General features: G+C 40.6%; 1 protein-coding gene across 29 annotated transcripts in view; it reads left to right on the plus strand.

Moving 5' to 3' along the window:
* Positions 1-21,753, plus strand: part of Zbtb20 (zinc finger and BTB domain containing 20) — a 726,359-nt gene that overhangs the window by 538,497 nt on the left and 166,109 nt on the right. The gene's annotated exons all lie outside the window — the stretch shown is intronic.

Raw genomic sequence — 21,753 nt, forward strand, 5'->3', positions numbered from 1 at the left:
CCTAAGGAGGTCATGGCCTCTGGATTTGACACAGTGAGTCACTGTTAAAACTAGAACAAACCCAGGCCCCTCAACTCTACTCAGTGCTTTCTGTGATCAAAGAAGAAGGTTGGCATTTATTTTACCACAATTTTGCAGAAATAACCATAGGATTTCATCATAAATGAGTTTGGTCTTTAATTCCTACTTTCAAACTAATAGAAATCATCGGTGCTGGTATGAAATGTATGCTAAGGGTATAAATAAATATAAGGCATACTTATTCTAAGGGGGGATGCATTTTATATTCTGTTCTGGGGACCAATATGTTCTCTCTCTCTCTCTCTCATCTTATGTCGACATTTTATGTCCACAAACAAGGATGGATGAAATCAACATATTACTGTTATTCTTTTACCTAAATTTTCAAAGAAAAGAGAACAAAAGGTGACTGACAAGCGAGTTGCATGGCTATAATTGAGTCTGTGTTACTTTTATTGTTACAGGATTTTAATTGGCATAGATGCCTAAATGTATATCAAAATGCATGTCACAGCTTTTGTACAAAAATAAATTTGACTTTAGAACACATTTTCTTTAGTGAGAATAATAAATTATCTCGGAGCTTATGAGTCTCTACTTTTATAAAATCATAAGGTCAGTTTTTAATTAAAAGATAAGAAAAGTACTCAGTGTCCAAGTAGTTAAAATCAGGATAATATAAACAACAACAACAAAAAGTTCAAAGGAAAAGTCTCAATCCATCTTCAGAATAATTGGCGCAAGGGTGGCTTCCTGTAGAGACCTAGAAGACCAGCTTTGAGGACTCTCATGTCACAGTGTAAGGAAATTAAAAACTGCACAATCTACTACACAGAAGTTATTCTAAACTTCTTTCATTCTAGTCAGGAGTTAGAATTGTTTTTGTCTACTAAATAATAGATCTCTTGAATCCAAGATCTCTTGGATCATTCTCTTTTCCAAAATAGTTAACAAGAAGACTAAATGGTCAGCCTCCATTATATGAAATGAATATATATAATAGTCAATTAGAGCTATTGGTAACTAGCATATGTATTCTTAAACAAAGTGCAGGTGTAGGTAACCCTGCTACAGCCCATCAGTCTGTCCATCTGTTCTTCATGAGGCAAGTTTGGCAACTATTCTTTTATATCCTTATGATTATGATAAGATATTGAGAAGACCAGTAAAACCAGGTGACTGTTCAAAAAAGCTAACTCGGAGAACACCTAATAATGGCTATCTAAAGATCTACTGTTTCTGGTTGTGTATCTGGTGACAACATTCTGTGATCCTAAATACCAAAGGGCATCCATCACTTCCACCCTCAGAAGCAGTGTGGAATTGACCTATGCCTTGGCTTCTGAGAAACCAATGCTGGCTGAGCTGAGGCCAGAAATTTTGTCAGTCGCATGGCCCACTTACCCTCCAGTGAGATTTTTGGACCTGCCATCTAGTGGCCACTGCAGAAACAGGACTATCCTAACATTTTGGTCTTCACTTGAAAAGGATTTAAATGGGGCTCATCTGCAGACACAGAGATGCTCTCCGCCCTTTGAACACCAGTTCCCTCCTCCTTCATTAAGCACACTGCCATTTTCATACAGCAGCTTCAGTTCGACCATTTGTTATATGCACAAGAAAAACAGATTTTTTTCATGCAAAACGATACACTTCCCACCTGGAATAAGAAAAAGGCAAAAAGAAAGTCTTCCATTATTGCAGAAAGATCTGGAGTGGGAAAGTGGAAGCGGGGAGGAGGGGATGTGGGGGACCAGGCTGATACTCTGTCAAGTAGGCCTACTTATGAGACTAATTCTTACAAACTGTGCACCCAGCAGAGTAAACCTCTTATTTGCTGCTTTTCTCTGATCCCCTACATAGCTGTAATGTTCTGCTTGTTTTCCCCTGTCCTGTAAGCCACATAGGCATCTGATATTATACATAGTGTTGGCAAAGGAACAATTTGCAAATGAATTAAGCAGGTAATTATTAGAATATAGGTCCTTGGAAGTATGTGTTACTGTAACAAAACACGGTAAGAGGTTACTTTTGTTTCATTGTTTCTATTGTGGTTCCTGATTGTTAGTTTTCTCATTTCCAGGGATTTATGAATAGAATGCAGAAATTCACAGTGGTCTATTACTATTATTATTTCTTATTTGTCAAAGAAACAAGTGTACAGAGCAAAGGCCAGTTTGTGAACTATTCCAGGCAGTCCACAGGGCCTCAAATCCCACCCTTGAGCAGGTCCTGTAAAACGTAAGACAGAATGAAGACAGATGGACGGATGGTACTTATTCAATAGCTTAAATATAGAACTCGGGTGTACAGGTGCATCTTCAGATGTTATTTGAAAGAAAAGACAGAATATCTTGGCATTGTGTCATTTATTCATAAATATTATAAATTTATATTATTTGAGAAACTATTCTAAATATACAAGAAGGCTCAGAAGAAGGCATGAAAGCTGATTGATTTTTCTCAAATGAGACAAAGAGCAAACTGCGAAGTGGTGACTGATACAGAGGAGAGAGAAGAACCAGGCCAGGAAAATAAACTCCAAGAGGATACATAAAGTTTGACAGACAGGAAATTGTATATTAAAAATAAATAGAAGTTAAAAACCAAGGGGGAAGATGATCTTGGCAACTATGTTCTTAATATGCTAAAATTGCCGAGAGAATCCAGGAGCAACAGTGGCATGAACAACAATTTAATGAGGAAATTGCTGTGCCAGGAATTGCACGGCAAACAGAGGACGTGGTTCTGGGCTTGCGGAAGTATTGATATAGCAAAAGGATACTCGGATTTGGATGGGGCAAAGGGAAAAGGGCAATAAAAGAGTAGAATTTATCAGATTGCTGAAGACGGAATTGGAGAAAGCTAATAAGTAAAGCCACAGGGCAGTTGGTTTTTTGTTTTGTTATTTAACATCTATCATCCATTGTCATTGTCTGCAGTTCTTATTGGTTGTACTATACATGTAAAGCTATATCTTTGAGCCCAAAAGCAAGAATATTTTCAAAGTTAGAGGAAGATTAACAACCCAGAAGCAGTTGGGAAAGAGAGGCAGCAGATAGCAGGGGTTTCAGGACTTGTAAGTCAGAATTGATGAGCAAGCCTCAGCATGGGGATGGGAAGGCTATCCCTGCAGAACTAGTGTGTAGGGAAGAGACAGAATTAGTGTGATGAAACTCTTCAAGATAGAAATTAATACGCTGAGGCAGGGGGTGACTGCTGAGTGAGATGGATGCCATGAATGGAAGAGAGCAGTGTGGTGTTAAATAAGGCTGTTGTGTGAACCTGAGGAAACACTGGCTTGTAGTATGTCATGAGCCATTCATTCTTGAAGTACTTATTGAGGGTATATTGTATTCTATCACACTAATGGAACTTATAGTCTAGTGAAGAGAAAAAAAAGCAAACAAACCGAATACGTGAAAATGATCACTTCAGGTAGCGATGAGTGCCACCGAGAATGTGACCATAAAGAGAGGCATGCATGGATGGAGGAGTGGGGGACAAAAATGAGGGAGCTAAGAAATAATTGTACTGGATTAGAGAGAAGAAAGGATGGGGTGTGTTTATAGCTATAGACCCTGGAAAATTAAAGTTTGCAGACACTAGAAAGCTGGGAAGTGGTGGAGAGTTGAGGAGGCCAGGAAGGCTCAGGGTTCCCATCAGCCCTCCTGGTTACAGTCATCTACTCACTCAGCCACTACTCACTAACCCAGTGGGTTCCTTGAACTCTCATGATCTGCCCTCTACCCAGCTCCAGCTTCTCATTGCTGCGGCTGTAATTTTGACGTTTTAATTACTAATAATTACAACTGCCCATAATCTCAATTACAGGCATCCACTCTCCAATTACTACCTCACATCTTCACAGCCCAATCTCTCTGTTAGCCCTATTAACAATTTCTGAAGCCCATAGGACCCCTTAATTTATTAATTTTTGTCCAGAGGCTCTCATATCCTCATTTCCTTATGTAGTTGAGGTTCTGAAGGCCGCACACCTCACACACTTCCTCTCTTACAGCACTGTGCTTTTCACTGTGGAGATCAGAACCAGCCACCCGCCCTGATCCAAGCCCACACGCTACCTGACTGTGCTGGAGCGAAAAGCAAGCACACAGACCACTCTCCCGTAAATGTCATGATGTCTGCAAGTGGCCTTTGTTGCTGCCCATAGCGCCTTTCCCTGCATCTCTGCAAGAGTGTTTCATAGCTTTCCCTCTGTCCAGCTTGCAGTCTCCTTCCTTGCTCTTACTGTCACCTGATGTCCTTCCTTTCCCCTTCACTGAGAAGAAAAAGCAGTTAGGCTAAAAGGAACTTCACATATACCTGCTCTCCAGCAAACCTCCCCTCTCACATCAGTGCCCACGGCCTCTGCTTTTTGTCCCCACAACTATAGACAAGCTGTGTCCTCCTCCTTGTGTGTCACACCCACCCCTCCCATACTCACAAATAATGTTTCTGAGAAGGCATGCTGAATTCATGTGCTTTATCTGTTTTCTTCTCTAAATAATTCTAATTGTTTCTCTAATTCTAAATAACTCTTGTCACCATACAAACATATTGTAACCCCTCTCATCCTAACCATTCTCTTGGCCCTCACCCTCTCTGACAGCCTAGTGTCCCAGTAAATGATAGTTTACAGTTCCAGCGGTGTCTGAGATCCCATAAACTCTCTCCAGCTTCCTCTGATTAGCTTTTTAACAAATAAAAATAATGAAGCTGGCCATGCTGATGACCCAGTGACATCCATATAGCCAACCTCAGTGACCAAGTCACACTCTTCCTCTCTCCCTTCACAGCACTGTCTCACCCGCCTCATTCCTTTCCCATGAAACGCCTGCCTTTCCATTCATTCACACATTCCTCATTTCTCCCATTTCACAGGCCACTCCCTTGCAATCTCCCTCACTGGGTGTATTCCTGTATCCCTATGAAGTAATCATCGAAGGGTCTTAGCAACTGATCTCTGAGCTACTTCCTTCCAATCTCTCCAATCACTCCTTTAAAATTCACCCTAGCTTGAGTCTCTGGTCCACACTTTGTTCGTACTTAACATTTCTGCTGCATGTCTAATGAACATCTTAAACTTAACATACTAGGAATACATATTTTATCTAACAAATATGCAGGCTAACCCCCTAGGTGAATGGTATCTCCATCCTAAGAGTTGCTCAGATTGAAACCATATCTCTCTGTCAGCCTGTTATGTCTCTCACAAATCCGACCAGTAAGCAAATCCAGCAGTATAACCTCCAAATCCATCCCGCTCATCCCGGCACTCTACTGACTCAGAGCACTGTCCTTTCTTATGCACATTGTTTCTGGAGTTCCCTAACTACACTTCCTGCTTCTGCCCTTAAAATATCCAGGCTATTCTCTAAAGGAAGCCCCTCAGCAGTGTGCTAGGTAAACATTCAGCTCATGCCAGTCCTCTGCTCAACTCTGTCAGGGTGGGAGGCTTCTCTCAAGTGAAAGAAAAGGCAAGGTGAGGAGAGGATCCATACCACAGTCTCCACCAGTTCCCCAGGGACAGTCTCTTCTCAGTCGCACTGGAACCTTCTCTCCCTCTTCTCTGCCCGGACCCCACCCCGCCAGGGTGTGTCTGTGGTGCAGGTCCTTTGCGCTTGCTTTTGACACTGCTGCAAAAGGTTTTCCCTGAATAAATCTTGCGGATCCTCATTACTAGGCTTTTACTGAATCTTCACTCTAAATGAAGCAAGGTCACACCCAGTCTCTTACCACTCAGACCATAGCTACCCTGATTCAAGCAAGGGTCCTTCTGTTCCTGGAGGCCCACCGTTTGCTTCCTAGCATTTACTCCCTTCAAACATGTGCTTGATTGGCACATTTGTGTCCACTTGCAATGGATCATAAGGTCCATCATCTAAGGCTTTCTCGTGTTTATTTCTTTGGGGTTTTATCCATTTTGCCCTCCAAGACATTCCCTGTGCCTCGCCCTGTGTGGGGTGCTTATAAATATTTTTAGATAAATTGCAGGAAAGGGTAAGCCTTTCTTGCACTGAGTTGAAAGGAATTTTTTTTAATGCAAAGCATAATATTGTGGTCTGGGCCCCATGATTCTCCATGGCAAAATTTTGAGATTCTTCAAAATTAATTTTGAAAATAAGAGTTCTTATGTAGCTTTATCTAAAACATTTGATAGGCTACTATTTCTGTTTCATGCCCAAAACAGCAACATCCAAAGTGTTTATTTTTCTTTTTCATTCAATAAATGTTTGTCAGGGAATATGGACACTCTAGATGAGTAGTCCCATGTGTAGACTTGGAAACAAGAGAGCATAATACAGTGGGCCACTGAAATCAGGGCGGGCATTGCTAGCCTAGCTGATGTCCTATAGAGATGTGCGGTAACGCTGAGAAATGCGAGGCCGGAAGGTGCCAGAAACCAGAGACAGGGTTAGTGGTGACACAACACACCGTCCACCATCACCAGCTCTGGAAATTATTTATAAAATTAGATAAGAGTAGAACTCAAACATACAGGAGAGCACGGCTGGAAACTTCCCTAATAAGGTATAGACTTAAAACCCCTCGCTGTCAAGTGACTGTAAAAATAGCCGATGTGTTTACTGGTGCCCTTGGTGCCTCTAACAGTTGAAATAGTTTGAGGTTCCAGATTTTCTGCCTACTAAGAAAAACCTCATTCGTATTGAAAGCTTTTGTTCTTACTTTAGACAAAGAAAATTGTTAAGAAATGGACTAATATGTGTATATATTCATAAAAGGTAAATTTTAAATAAAATTAGACTTGTAAAACTTGTAAGTTTAGAAAGTCAATGCTGGAAGTCTTGCTTTCTCTGCACGGAAGAGTCTTAAGTTATTTAAAACTTGCATTACATTTGCCTGTCTATATGGGAGTGGTAATTATTTGGGGGATAAATGAAAAGCAACAGAGAAGGTATATCAGTTGGGCGAGTGTGTGAATTGTTAATCCTGTTTACTCTCGTGGGGAACAAAGGAGAAAAAAGTTTGAAGAATATGAATTAGCTTCAGAAATGTAGAATTTAGGAGATGTCCAGTTGTATTACCTACTATATCAGAAATTAAAACATTAGTGTTCAAGAGAATACTAAGAGCCCAAGATGCAGATATGAAAGCATTTAAAATGGGGAGAAATGAGTGTTCAGTGGGGCGTGGACATACTATTTTGAAGTGTTAGAAACATTACAAGAGCCAGACATCAAAAAACTTGTCTGATACTTTTGTTCTAATTAACTCTCACCCATTGTGACACTAACATACACCCTCACTTTAGTTTGTCTTTCTATTTAAAAACTTCAGAAACTTGATTCCTGACCTCTTATATTCCAGGCATGCCTTGATTTCAGTAATAGTTCTGTACATCAAAATAGGAAGGACAACAAAATTGTCTACATGAAACCGTCACCGCTTTTAGGAAACTATGAAATGAGTCTGTTTATATATGAACACATCACTTATCTGTTCTGTTTTCCAATCCCTGTTCTGTGAAGCCTCGTATCCATTGGCTATAACTGTTTCAAATCATGGGGATATTAAAGGAGACTCCTGTCTTAAGCAATGGGATGAAAGACATCTTTGTTCTATTTCTTTCCACCCTCAGGGAAGGAAACAGAATCTAAGAACTTGGGTAATTCCCAGGCAAGGCACACAAACTTAATCCCTACAGTCAGGAGTCAGAGGCAGGTGGATGTATGTGAGTGTAAGGTCAATGGTCTTCATAGAAAGTAACAATCCAGCTAGGGATATAGAGTTGGGCCCAATCTCGAAAACAAACAAAACAAATAAAAACCAAAGTTATCTTATTTCTGATGTCACTCCTACACCTTGGGAATATGTGTTCTGCCTCCAATATTTGACATCTTCCAGAGGCAGCCAATGAGAGGGAAGCTTGTGATAGTTTTACTATAGTTGTAGTCTCTGCTGTCCCTGTTTCCTAGGACCTATAATCATCAGGGACTTGGTTCTGCTTTACTTCTCCCTTAGTAGTCTCTTTTCTCTGGTATCTTATCTGTTTATCTTTTAAGACTTATTTAAAAAAAAAAATGAGTCTTCCCTCCCAGTTACAATGTGGTATGTACTCTTAATGCATTCAGTCTCTATGGTAACTGGGTTACAGGCCACAACACCATGATTGCTGGAGCTGCCCTCATAGTAGGGAAACTGGCACATGCCCTGCCCTGTGCCCCAAGCTTCTCCATTGGATTGGGAATCAAATACCAGAATTTCAATGTGCAGGGCGGGGAAGGCAGCAGAGGACGTGCTACAAATCCAGGGTCTAGTATGCATTCTTGGGATTTGATCGAATGGGTGATATGATTTATCATGATAAAAGATAACCTGGTGTGCTGAGCCTTACAAGACATCCTTAAGCTGCATGAGGAGGGAGTTCCTTTCCTTACTAGCATCTGAACAGTCTACTTTCACTGAAATTAGGAAGTATTCTTTAGTAAACTCAGAAAAATTAGCAATATTCTGTAAGGAATTATTCACTGTTATTTTGCGTACAGTCTTTCATGTAAGTTCCTCAGTAAGTACATACTGATCTAGTGGGACAAACAAATGGCAAGGCTGATTTTCTCCAAGCATGTCTTAGAGTAGGATTAGTTCTGCTGGTTAGGAAAGGAATGAAGGAAAGTAGTCGGCCCCTCTGGATGCTTCTTTCAAGATACATCTTCCATCCAAATGCAGGGCAGAACAGACTCCAGTGTGCAACACAACAGAAACAAAGGATTCGAAGTAGGCCCTTATAACTTTGACCCAGCTGATATGTACAGTACATTTAACAGTATTCCTTGTGTCAGGAACAACTCTTGAACTTTGACAGCTAAAAACATGTATGTCTCCGAATGAGGACAAAAATAGCCCCAGACTGGGAACCACTGTCATAAAGCAAGATGAAACTCCAATAAGACATGAGATAGAGAACATGTGAAGACCCAGACTGTTGGTTTAATTAGTTATTCCTGAGGGGCTGTGGAGAGAGCTTGAGGTCAGGTCCTCAGCATTCATGGAAAACTGGTCCCAGCTGTGCATGCCTGTAACCTAGAGTTGGGATGCTAGAGGAAGGAGGTAGAGACAGATGGGTTCTTAGAGCAATTGATGCACTTCAGGTTCAGTGAGATGCCCCAGCTCAAAAACTGAGGTAGAGAGCAACTGAAGAAAATGGCAGCATCTACCTCTGGCTTTCTAATTGACATGAGTGCACATACCCATGTAAATACATAAAACACACACACACACACACACACACACACACACACGGAAGGGGGAGACAGACAGACAGACAGACAGATGGACAGAGGCTTTTTGAGCCTCTGCTGTCTACCCGGCATTCTTGTACTTACCAGAGTATAGCTGTGAACAAGTACTGATCTCATGGAACTATGTTCTGGAAAATGTGTGTTTCGTGTTTCCAACCTGTGAGATCCCTTTCTCTCCAAACACCCTAACAGCAAATGCTTCCAGCCATCTAAGAGCCAAGGGAAGAAAAGACAAGTTCAGAATTGAAGAGATTCTTTTCAGTTTATGAACCTCAAAATGGCTTTGGGTTTAAAATGAAACTTGGCAAGTGATTAATTCATATGTTTTAGTTTATAATGTGTACGGATCATTTTGGGGTGTTTTCAAAACAAGTGGCGAGATTAGGGCTTTTTCCCCGTTCTGTTTTTTGATCCCTTAACTGTGGAGAATCCTTCACTTTTGATTAGATTTGGTGCTTTTAGGATATTTGAAAAATGCTTTCAAGTATTTGAAATGTGTATACGTGGGTGAAAAGAGATGAAGAAGGGAAAACCCAAGGCTTCAGGATCTTAGCGTGACTGAATAATGCATACCCATCCCCACCAGAGGATTCAGGCACCACCTCTTCAAGAATCTCTCCTCAGAAAATCCTTGTGGGCACATCCCTGAACCCAGGTATCTCCCTAGCACCCTCCCTAAATTCTTACCAGGGTCATAGGGGAAACAACCATGATGTTCATGGTTGTTCACCCTCTTCATGGTTTTCCCATAATGATGTCCCTGTTCATGGTTTTCCCATAGTGTAAAGGTTATGAGGACCAGTGTCAGATCTGGCCTGTGCACAATCCTACCATCCCCAGCACTTGAGAATTGCTTAATTGTGTGTTGAGTGACTTAATGACTAATAGATAACTACAGCTGTGGAAATGTCCTATCTAAGCATCTCTAATCTGTGCATTCACTAGAGCGGACCCCACCCTCACTCTGAGAATTCAGGCTGGTCATTATTCTAGAAACCATGGAGTAACATGATTGCTCTTCAATACCAGTAGAACTGTGTTTAACCGGAAACTCTTGAGAATAGTTGAAGTTCATTGATCTTAAGGATATTACAGACTTTTTTTTAGACATGCAAGAATGTAAGAGAAATGATAAAAATGTGTGATTTAGGAATATGTTTAAGTATTGCTAATATCCTTAGCATTTCTCAAGACTAAAAGGGTTTAGGTAATAAGGTATTGTTTGTATGACACAAAATAAAGTTTTATGGTTTATTAAGGTTTTCCTTACTTAATTTCTGTTCCCTCTTGTAGAATTTAAGTTCCTAGAAGATGGAGAACTTGATCTGTCAAAAATTTTATCCTCTGGATCTAGAATAGTGTGTGGCTTATCGTAGTCACTCAGGAAATTTTCTTTAATGAGTAAATGGTAGACATTCTGTTAATAGCATCTAGATGATTCTGCCTTTTTTTTTTTTTTTTTTTTTTTTTTTTTTTTTTCGAGACAGGGTTTCTCTGTATAGCCCTGGCTGTCCTGGAACTCACTCTGTAGACAAGGCTGGCCTAGAACTCAGAAATCCACCTGCCTCTGCCTCCCAAGTGCTGGAATTAAAGGTGTGCACCACCATGCCCGGCTTGATTCTGCACTTTTAATAAGTTGCTCGTGCAGTAGGATGGTGAAGCCCTGAAGCCCTTATCCATTCACTCAACATTCTAGACAGTGCTGATACACAATAGATAGTAGATATTTGATGAGTGGAGAAACTTAGTATTCCAGTGTGTGTGTGTGTGTGTAATTTTCTAAGACAAATTTGCTAGCTCAAAGTTTCAGGAAGGCTGGTTCCTGAGCTCCTATCTGGCTTTTGCTGATTTTTCTGGTCATCTTTGGTGTGCCTCCTGGAGAACAAGACCCAGTTCTCTGCCTTATCTCCACTTGGCATTCTACCTCTGTGGTAGTTGCTCAAATTCCACCTTTTAAATAAGGACATTGGTCTTATTAAATTAGGCTAATTTCCCCCTCTCTCTTCTAGCGTAACCTCACCTCAATTAGTCACCTCTGCAGTGGAGGTGTTCTCAAAGTACAGTCTGAAGTACTAGGCAGGGAAGAGGGGTCTTGCTAGAACTTCCGTCTAAAAATTTAAGAAAAGTGCAATTTAATCCTAGCATCTCAAAACAGTATCTATTTTTTCAATTCTGTATGGAAACTGGTTTGCTGATTGTCAATACCGTGCACTGTTGTGTGAAATTTGTGTTCATAGATAGGAGGCATGGGACATCAGAAGGGCCTGACTGCATAGCACATTTCTGGAATGCCACCAAGGTATGTAATTTGACAAGACAATGAGTTTTACAGGAAAAGATGCTGAAGGATTCCGAAGGAATTTGCATATAAAACAAAGGAGTTTGTTGCGAGCTTTATTTTAAAGATGTCAGATGAGGGGCAAGGGAGTTATGCTAATTGTTTTTCTCAACGTTGTGGCAAAGATACCTGACAAGAGCATCTAGTCAGCCCACCCTAGCCAGGAACTAAACAGAGGTGGATGCTGGGGCTCAGCATCCTCCATCCTTCTTGTCTATCCAAGGACCCAGCCTAGGAGGTGGGGTCTTCTGCTTACTTGGTGGGAATTTCCTCCTCATTAAAGATCGCCAGAAACACCCCAGAGAATTGCCTAGAGGCTGTCTCTTTAGGTGATTCTAGATGCTGTCAAGTTGACAGGATTAATCATCCCAGAAGTCTAAACATATTGAATGGTCAAAATACAAAATGGATGAACTCTATTGACTATAAATCACATATCAGTAAATTTGTCTTTAGAAAGAAAGAAATGGTAGTGAAGAATGAACTTTTGAAAAAGCAACTCAGATATTTTTTAATCCATCACAGTACTGATTCCCAGTTTCAGCTGGAAAACATACCTATTGTTGTGATAAAATACCATGACAGACAAAATAGGGAAGACAGGGTCTATTTTGGCCCATCAAAGCCATAGCCTTCAATGTGGTTAGGCTGCAGAAAGGCCCATGCATATCATCCTCTATGAAACAGGACAGCTTTGGAAACCTTGGCATTGCCAACTTCAGATAACTTAATCCACGGAGTTGATCAAAGACTGGCAGTTATCTTCCTGTTTATGACTGCCCATTCCCGAGGCCTTGATCCCAGTGAACACCTTAGCAAAGGGTAGGGCAGCTACAGAGCACAGGCAGCTGGAAGGGCTTGTTATCATTAGCATCGCTCTGTACAGCATCTGTAACAAATGTATGCTCTGTCCAGAGAAGGTACTCAAGATTCAAGAACACAGGCTACCACATGTATCGTAGCTTATACCTCCAACTGTTCACACGCAAGCAGACTGACATGGAATCCATGTACAAGGTAAGAGCAGAAGAGACTGGCAAGGCTGGATAAGCCCACAAGTGCCAAGATAGAGAAACTAAGGATAGCTGTGCACACCAGGCTCCTAGTGCTTAGGTAGCTCAACCCGTACAATAAAATAAGCCTCTTTCTGCTTATTAAAAAACATTGATGAACTTGGCCCCAAAAAGGTTGAATTAGGAGCACAGCTAAACAAATCAGATTTTAATTGGGCCAAGAAGTAAATAGGAAACTTGATGATAGCACTGAGGCAGGAGACCAGGTCCAGAGAAAATGGTGGCTCATTTATTAGTTTATTATGATTATTATCTTTGTTGGAGACTTAGTATGAAAGCCACTGTAGTGTGTTGGCAGCAGTAGTATATTGAAAGGCAAAAGGAATAAGTGTTACACTATAACCCTGGAGTAGGTCATCAGTGATCACTTTGATGTTACAGATGAGTTCAGGGTCAGCCATGGAGTGTGGCCTCTTCTTCCATGGCATGAAGAGGCCAGGCTCATTGCTGACAGCACAGGGTAGCAGGTCCACGCTAAGGAACCAACCAAGTGATCAGTGAAACTAGCTAATCAAAAAAAAAAAAAAAATAGGAATAAAGAAAGAATTGCAAGTAGTTCTGATGGCATACCTTTCTGTTGTGATCAAATATCATGACCTTAGAGTTCTAGACGACTTACAACCCACCATAGTAGGGAAAGCACAGGGAAGACTAGGGTGGGTGAGGCTAGCCTATAAATGATCACATTTAATCAACTCACAGGAGGCAGAGAGGAAGAGAGAAAGGCCATACTACAAAGCCTCAAACTTCCTTCCAATTTAGGAAGCTCTGCCTCCTAATTTTTCTATGGGCTACCCAAACAGTGCTGCCACCTGGACCAGGCCTTCAAATACACTAGTCTACAGAGGACGTTTCTCATTCAGTTCATGGCTCCATAATTCAGAGAGGCACCAGGCTGTATGGTTTTCTGGTTTGTTCTCCGCATCAGTCAGCAGCTTAGGTGATAAAGAAGTACAAGATCAGGTCTGTAAGAGCTCAGGAACTAGGGCCACAGCTAGAAACCACAGAGACAAGGACTGGAGGCTGGGGAGGCCTTTAACCATAATGGTGGAGAGGAAAAGAAAATGAAGATTCATAGATTAAGAGAAATTGGGAAACCAAAAGCTGTGGTGAGCACACAGAACAGAGTTTTTGTTTTGTTTTGTTTTGTTTTTTTGGGTTTTTTGTTCTGTTTTTGTTTGTTTGTTTGTTTGTTTTTTGTTTTTTTAAGCAAGAGATGTCCCAGTAAGGAAGTTTGTGCCTTCCTTGCACACATGTTTTGCCATAGACCTCAGGAAAGCCACAGACAGTGGGATGAGCATCATTCTGGGGGCATAGAACAAAATCAGAAACTGAGATGTGCTCAGGGTTTCTTCCCCACTCACCACTATTTTATGCGCTCTGTCGGTCTGCTTTGCTTGCCTGACACAAGTTCTAGGGATGATCAGCTTTAAGGAAAGGTCTTTCCTGGGCCGTGGCTTTGGAGGTCTTTGATCCATAGCCCATTAGCCTGTTGCTTTGGACCCATGTGGGCACAGGATACCATGAGGCAAGTTTGTGACTTCTGGACTAGATCAGGACTGGGTGCAGAAGAAAGAGAAAGGTAGGGGATAGAGTCCCAGTATCTTCATCAAAGTCATGCCTGTAGTGCCCAGTCTTCCTTTGAGCAGACCCTCCTTTCTGAAGGTTATGCCACTTCCAAAGCACCACAGTCTAGACACCAGACCTCTCGCATGAGCCTTTGGGAGATCTTCATGATCCAAACTGGAGCATCAGCCATGCTCACTGCAATTATCAAAGAATGTTCATCTTAAGGGATAGAAGAAGAAATAGGGACACGTCATGGAAAAAAAAGGGGACTGTCTTCACAAACGTAGTACTGTCCTTAGACTCTATTCTATGATTCCTCTAGCTCTTCGCTTCCTCATATCTGTAAACATCAGATATGGATGGTTCAGCCACCTTTCCCTACCTAAGCTCCCAAAAAGAACTCCCATAAGCTTAATATTGATTTGAATTTGGTAAGGTATTTTGAAACAGGTTCTCACTATGTAGTTCAGACTCCCCTCAAGCTAACTAAATCACTGGCTCAGCCTCACTGTTAGGATTACAGCAGGTAACACCACACCCATCTGATCATATTAAATTTTCTCACCAGCATCCTGCACAAAGAAAGTTAGTGCCTGGTTAAAGAATGCTTTTATATGCTTTGTAGATGACACTGTACAGTTAATCCTGTCTACCCTGTATATTCACATAAGCCTGGCTTGTATTTTTAAGGACAGCTCTGTCCCTATGGGCCCTGTCTCCATATGTCATCCTAGCAAAGTAACCAACCATGTTATTCACTGTGAGATACCATGCCCCAGTTATCCTTCTTTCTTGAGTGGATGGAAATGAGCATACTGTGTAGGGTTCAGTAGTTTCCTAGAGCCTAGGAGAGAATTCCTAAGCCTTTTATCTTGGTGATATATATATATATATATATATATATATATATATATATATATAAAATTATCTTTGGAGGGAATTTGAATAGGCATTTCTAAAGAGGTCCTCCTTTCACTCCAAATATGAATTCTTATAGAATTCCATTTTTTTCCAATTTTTCCCTACTCCTGATCCTGTTATAGCTTCTCTAGCAATGCTAAAACCCAGCTGGTCTGGAGATTAATATGACCAGACATACCATGAATTTTTTAAATCTCAAAAGTCCCAGTTTCTGCTTCTTCATCAATCAAATATAGGTTATGTGTGTGTGTGTGTGTGTGTGTGTGTGTGTGTGTGTGTGTGTGTGTGTGTGTAGTATATTATCCTAAGCCTCACAGTTCTTTTCTTTTTGCTTCCTCTTAAATTATTCCCATTACTTGTTATAAATAGGTAGGACAAAAAATGTGAGGAACAGAGAGACAAAGGGTGTGAAGTAGTAGAAGACAGAAACAGTGAGAGTGCTCAGAAGAAGGGGACCAGTGAGAAGATGGGAGGTGTTGTAGCTGCCCACTTTCGTAGTCTCTTCAAACTACTTCCGGGTTTGACATTGTTAGCCTTTTCACCTAGTGCCCTCAAATAGCTTTTGCTCACTGCTAGCAAATTCTTCCTACCTGCTTCACCCATGGAAATCTCCAGGCCAGCACCTTGATATATCACCGAGGCTGCCAAGCCCCTTGTTCATTGGCTCAGGGGACTTGGATCTTATTGCTACAGGGTCCACCAACTCCCTGCCCCAGGTTGGCATGGACAGTGTTAATGGATGATGTAAGCCTGGAAGAACTTAAGCAATAATTTGGTTTTACTTCATTAACATTCAAAAAATAAACAAGTAAACTTCATGTTGAATTCATTAAATTCCTCTACCACTGTTTAGGAATATAAAACCTGCATTTTTTAAAAAAGGGGATTGATTGGTGTCATGTACGTATTTGTTCACTTCTGTTTATGCAAGATAATAAGACTATTGCTATGAAGGAGGAATAATGGTATTTATAATTCCATCACTACTGTTTATGTGAGATGAAAACGTCTGAAAAGAAGTGAGAGGAACAGTGATGCCCTTTACACACATTAAGCTCCTCTATTGCTGTTTGGAAGATATGTGAGGAGGAAAACTAGTGCACTGGTTGTGGCAAAGTTAGTGTCTGTGGCATTGTGCTAACCATCTGCCTCAGTGGGACTAGAGATTCAATTCAGAAAGCACTGAAGATACTGAAGGAGGAGCTTCCCCACAAAGAAGCTCAGGAATGTGTAATTCACTGGTCCCTGAGGTCCATGTCCTGAGGAGTTGAGCTTTAAGATTAGGGTCCTCTGGTGAGTGCTCAGATGCCTCTGTCTGGGAGACTAGAAGGTATCATGTGAGGGAAACTAATCATTTGAAATTTGCCTATAATTTCAGATGTGCTTCTTAGGGATAGAGTCCTATTAGTTGTTCAAATAAGAAAGAAATTCAGACTAAGTTGTGAAGAGCCATGTCAAAAAGTTAAAGGGTTTCTGTAGACTTTAGGTTATGCTCATGTCTATTTGAGAAAGAAAGAGAATTGGCAGCAGGACAAGTTAGCTGAGTAGATACTGCAAACCATAAAGAATGAAGGCACCCATGAGGGTTAATGGTTATCACAGAGCAGGTAAAAAGAGCAAATAAAGAGGACAGAGAGGGCTGGTCTGTGTCAGGTGGTATATTCACCATTACCTTCTAAAGTAGACTAGCAAATGAAGAGTAGAGGTACGGACTCTCCAGAACAGAGTAGGAGAGCCTCCATGACAGGGTAGCAGGACTGAGCTCTGAGTGACAGCTTAGGCAGTACCAGGCTTTGAAAACAAAAACATCTGCTGAGCTAATGAACACAGATAGAAAGTCCCATCTGAAAAATACTTCTCACCTTCTCCTTTATCTGATATTAAATGTCAAAGTAAGTTCAGAAACTTTAGCAGACTTAGTTTTGAGAGTTGAGCTTTAATAATATCATAAAGTCACTAATTTTTAAATTGTATTCTTTTTAGGTTCCATTCACATTCCTCATCCTGCCTCCCCTCATATTTCATTGTCAGTTGGAATAATTTTGCATTAAAGTGATAGGTGATGAATGCAGAGACACAGTGAGAGGTGTGTTTTATTGAGCCTCACAGACCCTGGAAACTTGCAGGAGGGGATTTGTAATCATCAACACAGTATAACCATATTGGTGCAGGAAGACAAGCTCTAACCAATGCTTAGAGATGCAGACATAAGAGCTTGATGCAGGCTAGCTGACAACCTGACACTTGTAACCAGTGTGAATAAAAGTGAATCATATCTTGCTCGTCTTTGGGCTTGACTTTTGACACCAATTTCTCCCATCCAAGCCTCTACTTGACAGCCTTACCTAAGGATGTTCAGAGATCATGGCCGACCAGTCTGTTATAGAACTTTGATAAGGGCCTTTGGTTCCAAAACAGGATTTAAGATACTTCAACAAGAATTTTAAATATTAGATTATGTTTCTTCTTGTACCATGTCCACTATAGGAAGAAATGTATGAACATTAAGTTGTGTATGCATAAATCATTTGCAACAGAAGGAGACATTGAAAGTTCATGACAGATTAGCATCCTCTCTGCCTAGTGGTACCAAAATTAACCAGTTTGGACAATGGGGGAAGTATAATAGTTTGCCTCAGATAGGATATTCAGAAAAAGTCATTTTCTTCTATATTTACATCTAATTTTTTTATAACTCTGAAGCCCTGTACTTAGTAGAATTGTGGGAGTTAGCATAAAATTCTTCTTGCCAGTTACAGAGATGAGAGATTTTCAAATCTGATGGCTCCTCTGAATAGTTTCCTCCACAACCTAGATCCGACTTGCTTCCCTGTGTCTGTCCACAGTGCATTTCTATAATTTATCCACAGGGTTTTGTTTTTTTAACAGAATCTTACACTTACTTTCTAAATTAATGATGTTCCTTCCTTTCGCCATGACAAGAATCACTCTACCCTCCCTGTACATTATGTTAAAGGTGGGTTTCTAAGGCGAGTGGACACGTTCTGTAAAAGCTGTTTCCTTTCTGTCACGTTGACAGGCTGATTCCATTAAGTCTCCCACCATCATCATGTTCAGCTTTTTCTCCTTTTCTGAAAAGTTACAAAACAGTTATCATAAGAATTTTAAAGGCATTCACTTTGGCAAGAATAAATCTGGAAAAACATGAGTCTGTTCCTTGAAATGGAAAAAAGAGATGAATCCTGACATTCTCTGCGCAGCGCTCTTCCTGACACTGTTGCTCAGTCATAGGAGGCGGGGCTCTTCTTCCCTTTAAACTTTCTGCTAAAGCACAGTACCTTTCCCATGTTCTCATAGAGGTCAAGCATCTCCACCTCAACATTTACTGTGTGTTATCTGGTACTTAGAGTGGACACTGAGAAACTGAGTGAATGACAAGCAGGTTTGTTTCTCAACTATTTCCTCCCCCTTGGATAAATGCTGTTTTGAGAAGATCTTGGGGCCCCTTGGCTGTTTTGATGTGTTAGGATAGAACCTTCCCTTCTCCACCAGTGTCAAGCTTTCCTGCAGATATGGAAAATCCATCTGATCTCACTGCTACTGGCCTGTTAATGCTCAGTATGGGAATAATGAGCTCAGAGGGGTGGTGGGTAGGTCATCTCCCAGGGAGAAATCATGTCTGGACAGACTCACAAGATGGAAGGAAAACTAAGGTTCTTCGGTCTGGAGTGTAAACTGATCAGAGATGAGAAAGGGGCCTTTTTTTTTTTTTTTTTTTTTTTTGTATTGAGTCATTTGGGCTTCATTGGTGTGAGAAAAATGGACATCCCTTGAAAGGTCTGGTGTAGACCACTATCAAATGCTGAAAATGAATTCAGAGTTTACGACAGCCTTGGCAAACTGGTACATTTGGAAATTTACCACTGCCAACACTTAAGAATCAGTTTCTTATAATTTACCTTATTTTTTTTTTAAGTCTCATCTTAGAAGCAACAATTTCTTTCTGAAATGTTGAGTGAAACCTTTATATTTTCATAATCGTATTTCAGACCCTGCTGTGTGTCCCCAGCTAGCAGATATCCGCTCAGCCTTTGCTTTGCTCTGAGGAGTCCCACTCACTAGGTTGCCTATGGTCTAATCCTCTCAGGAAGTAAAAGGCTGAGGAGCACAGTGAAAACATTCACAGCTCCCACATCCTTAGTAGGGACTGACTGCAAGAATGCAGACTTACAAGGGGATGTCTAAGGCCAGGTTTTTCTGGGGGTAAAAGAGATTATAGTCTTCCTGGGGTTATGCTAGCAAACAGCTAGTGGCCAGTAGGGGTGCGGAGTGAGAGAGATGATAGGGAATTTCCAGCACAAACCATTGGTGCTTTCTTCTAAATAACTTACTCTTGTGTGTATAAAGTATCTGAACAGAAAATCCCAAAATGCTTATAGTTCTGAGGGGAAAACATATATGTGTGTCTCATCTAGATTTTTTTTTTTTACTTGAAATTAAGCTAGAAGCAGAATTGCCTTTTTGAAGTGAACCAGATGACAAATTGAAATTTTGAAGAGTACAGGAGAAAGGCCAGTTTCACCCCCACATATACACAGAGCACGGGAAGATGGGGGGAGGACTTATACCTCTTTCATTACCTATGAAAAAAACTAAATTTGGATCTTGTAGAGAAAGTTAAGAAAATGCAAATTCCCCTAAGAGGAAGTATTAAAACAATTACTGAGTACAAACTGTGATGCCGAGGCGAGGATTGACTGGCAATGTCCACAGAGAAACAATCCCCGAGCATTTGGTCATTTTTCTACAACTGCTTGGTGATCAGATTATGGATGTGGAAATCAGAAGGGAAGGAGGGAGGGAGGGAGAGAGGAGTGAGCTTTATGATCTAGCAACCTGCATTAAGCCTGTTGCACCACAGCTTTTCAAAATCCAGGCTGCTGGTAGGTTTGACCCTTGGCTGTTGAGTTCACTCCTGGTGTTTGAAGCAGCCAGAGCAGTGGCTGCATTCGTCAACCATCATGCCAGTTAAGATATCCAAGTTAGCTTAATGCTGACTTGATTTTCTGTGGTGATACTGAAAAAAAAATCTCTTTTGAAAGGTCTTCGACCTCTCTCCTCCCAGCTCCTGATCACAGTAATAAACAACCTCAAGAAGTCATTAGTAGGGACTAGCTCAATTGCCTGTGACAAGTCAGCTATGAAGAACTTGGCATAGTTTGTCTCTTTGATTCCTGTTATGAAAATAATGGGTTGGGGGGAAAAAAAAACTACAGTTCTTTCTCTCTCGGTCTCTTTTTGCAACCATATCTTTCTTTATAAGTTACATCAAAACTGACTTTGGGGGCTGGTGTCTAGGTTTGAGTGTTCCTAACAAAAAGTCGACTACAACTCCAAAATTTTAATAGTCAAAGGCTGCCTGTTGATTGAGGCATGTTAGTGTTTTGCTTATAAGAATTGGGCAGTGGTTCACTAAGCTACTACTCTGAGTCATAGATAGAATAGGCTCATCTTCTATTTAAAAGATGTGGCAAACTGCTTTTGAAGTGAAATTGGTTCCAACAAGGTCATCAGAAGCATTCATTTGAACCTGTGCAGTGAGTGATGCACACTTCTGCTGAGTCCCAGAGCTTCGAGGTAAATAGAAAAGAAAGCCATTGATTGCTGCCACCCATCAGAGCTCCCAGGAGTCTGTCAGTGCATGGGAAGCATATGGGGCCCCTTTCTTCACTTACAGGAGTTGTTCACTGGCTCTCTTGATATCACTGAAGTTAGATTGGGGAATAATAATACTGAGTTTTTATGTTATATCTAGACTTTTCTTCCACCTTTTTTTAAATTGAAAATTTAGTTAATATGCACATTTAATTTCAGATTTATGAAATATTCAGCTAAACTTCTTAGATGCAAAAATGAATTGTTAGAATATTGCTGGTCTGTAGCTAACCATTATGCTAAAGCTGAAGTAGATTATAGTACATTTTCTCTCTGTTTTGTGTCAGGGCATTTGGTAAATTGAACAAAGACCTAAGCACCACATATACTATTTTTATTTTAGTAACTTACTCTCTGTGTTGCCTAATTCCCCTTTAAGTTTAGGATGTGTTTTATTAAACTGTATTAGGGTTCAGTGTTACTTATAGGGTCAGCATTTTATAAGATTTTGTTGTCATCTTAAGCTAAGTAGAGTCGAGAGGTTATTCAATTCGCCTCCGGCTGGAGGCAGGGTTGCATTTCTGCAATCCAAAATAGATGAGGATCTTTCCTATTTTTAAAGAGCTGTGAAGAAAGAAATTTCATAACTGCTCTTAGCAATCTATTTGATTATTTACGACTAGCATATTTTGGATGTTCTTCTCGAAGTCTTAAATTCTTCACTCACCTATTTGATAACATTTTGCCCAAAGACAGAAATGTCAATCCTTCTCTTTGTAACCACTCTTACAGTCCAAAACTGTAAAGATGCAACTCGGCTCTTTCTTCCCTAAGCTAAATTATCCCCATTTTTTAACAGTTACTTTTATTTCTATAGCTCCTTCTGTGGCAAGCAGGACTATTTTTAAAAGTTCTGTCATATATGATGCTTCTGACACAGGCGCTGCATATT

Source organism: Mus pahari, chromosome 12, assembly GCF_900095145.1.
Source record: "Mus pahari chromosome 12, PAHARI_EIJ_v1.1, whole genome shotgun sequence".
NCBI classification, from domain to species: domain Eukaryota; kingdom Metazoa; phylum Chordata; class Mammalia; order Rodentia; family Muridae; genus Mus; species Mus pahari.